This window comes from Cynara cardunculus (assembly GCF_001531365.2).
Source record: "Cynara cardunculus var. scolymus isolate 2C chromosome LG 6, CcrdV1, whole genome shotgun sequence".
In the NCBI taxonomy this organism is placed as follows: Eukaryota; Viridiplantae; Streptophyta; class Magnoliopsida; order Asterales; family Asteraceae; genus Cynara; species Cynara cardunculus.
In genome coordinates, this window is record NC_037533.1 from 16,180,138 (window position 1) to 16,183,180 (window position 3,043).

Here is a 3,043-nt window from a genome sequence, read left to right on the forward strand (position 1 = left end):
TATATATATATATATATATATATATATGTATATATTTATATTTTATTTAACTTTTCGAATTATTTGAATACTATTTGTTGATGATTTTATTAACAACTAATATATATTTATATAGACAATATCCAGATCTTTAATCAAAGTATTCATGCTACCGTGCAACGCACGGTTCCCATACTAGTTACATGTAATTATTACAACCCCTACAAACCTAATCTCAACCACTGATTTTGTTTACTTTGAAATTTAGAGATTGTTATAAAATGCGGTTGAGAGTAAATTTAGAAATTGTTATAATCAGTTTAGGTTATTATTTAATTTTAGTTATTATTTATTAGCTTTATATTTAGATTAGGATTATTTTTAGTTTACTTTTATTAATTATTTTTATAGTTGATTTAGGATTAGAATTAGATTTGAATTTAAATTATTTTCATTATTATTTAGATTATTGATTAATACAATTATTGTTAGAGTTTTAACTCTCGTTTTGAAAGTTTTCTCTTAATTATTTGAATGCGACACTAGTAGACTGATTATCCTTTAAGAGTTTAGAAGCTTGTCGGCCTTTCCGCAATTCCCCGCTGCATCACATGATCATCCACATATTGTTTGGAAAAGCTAAGAGGGTATTCATGTTCATAACTGTTATGGTTTAAGCTCCACCGAAAAGAGTATCCGTTTATTGAAATTGTGGGTCCCACAGGGTACCGGAGGAACTGGACTGAAGAAGATCGGTCAAACCATCTAAATTTACAATTCAAGAAAAGTGTCGAGCTCGAAGCTATTCTAAATTTAATTCTCCCTACGAACTAAAATAAGTGTTTAGTTTTAAAAATAGATAATTAAATTCTCAAATTTATGCTTAAGTAAATGCACAAATATTTGAGAGTCGTGATGAGAGATAAATTAATTAAGGATGAAGCTGTCATTTGGTTAAATAAAAAGTGTAACAATTACGTGTTATTAAAAATGTGTGTCATTTACATCGTAAACACTTATTTTAAGATGAAGGGAGTATATAAAATTAACAAATTATTCATTATCACCTTCAGAATGTTGTAGCACTTCTTTTAGTTATATGAAATTGAGAAATAAGGTCGGAACGATATGTAATATATACCTATCAATCGTCTAACATATATGTTTCACTACAACAAAATTAGGTTTATAGGACATTCTCAATCTCTAAGCGTCCCAATAGACTGCTTTATATGACTTAATTTATAGGACCAAAATATAAAGTGTTCTATTTAAAAGTGTTGTAATAAGTTTATATGACACTTTTAGGCGTCTTAACAAGTTTTTTTGGAATATTTTTAATACAAAGTGTCGTATTAGCAACTTTATAAGACACTTTTGAGAAAGTGTCCTATAATTAAACTCAATTTTTTATAGGATATTTGTTTTTATAGGATAATTTTTCAAGTAGTGTTCTATAAAGTTGTTAATGAGATGTTTTATATTAAAAGTGTCCTAAACAACTTATTATGACATAAAAAAAACGTCATATAAACTTATTACAAAGCCTTTAGATAGGACGCTTTATTTTTTTGGTTCTATGAACTAAGTCTTATAACGAGGTCTATTAGGACGCTTAGAAATTGGGAGCGTCTTATAAACCCGATTTTGTTGTAGTATTTGTTATCAAAATGCAAACGTGAGAACGGTCCAACAACTTCAAGACTATGATACATATACGTAAAATCGAGGTTAAGTTCTATTTTCTTATTATTATCGGGTAATCGTTGATGTCTGGATATATCAACATACATACTTCAATCGATCCAACATTTCTATAAACGTAAACATATGATTTTAAAAAGGGTTGGTACGATTCTTCTCATAATTCGTTTTCTATAATGATCAGTTTTAAGATAACTAAACGAATTCATAGGAAACTCAAATCATTATATAGGTATAAAACTATAAGAATTTTTTTTGTTAATTAGGGGTTGTTTTGCAGTTGTTAAATGTTTTGGTACAGAATGATTAGATGATTTATCTATATTATATTATAAAGCATTTGACAAAAACTTTTAAAAAGACTTTTTATGCGTAAAGTACTGTTTATTAATGCATATTACTTAAAAGTCAAGATTATAAGTAGATTGTGCGTAATTACAACTTATTAAAGCTCCATATTTGAATTCGTGTAACTAACTGCAGATAAACATAATCAAATACATGATAAACATCTCATTTTAAATATAAAAAATCTAAAATATAATTGGGATAATCATTGAGTCTAAACATAATACTTAATTATTATCTTTATAAAATGTTATAATATTAAACCAAAAATAAATTATTTCATTATTAAACTTAAATTAATTTATAATAAAAAAATAAATTATATAAAGAAATTACATAAAAAATGAGAACTTTTAAATAGTTGATTCGATATTAACATTAATATATWTTTTTYAAATTTTTATGATATCTTCAAATTTATTTATTTTTTTAAAATAAAATCATTATTGTTTTCTTAAAAACACATAAAATCGTATTATAACATCGACAGAGACAAACAATAAAATAGATCACTAAAATCGAGATGTGTCTCGCTGCATTGCGCGAGTACAATTCTAGTAATGATTAAAAGGCTCTAATGATATAGTGCAAAATGAAATATAACTGTTTAGTAATTATTTACAATGAAATTAGAGTGCTGAATAGTTAAGGAAGGCTTAGCATACAAAATTATTTAGGGGTTGTTAGTTTACCTCTTAGTAGTTCTATTAAGAGACAATCTCTAAATCGTTAAGATCCTCATGATACAAAACCATTTAGGAGTTGTTAGTTTACCTTTTAGTAGTTTTATTAAGAGACAGCCTTTGAATCGTTAAGGGGCTCAGGATACAAAATCATTTAGGGGTTGTTTGTTAGAGGGTTTTAAAACCATTAAAAAGCAGATTTTTTTACCAAACAAGATTCACCTCTTAGCAATTCAAATATTGCATCTTAATGAAACTATTAATAGGTAAACAAACGACCTCTAATAATCATTAAAACTTGAGGGATGTAAAGTGTAAATGCATGAAAC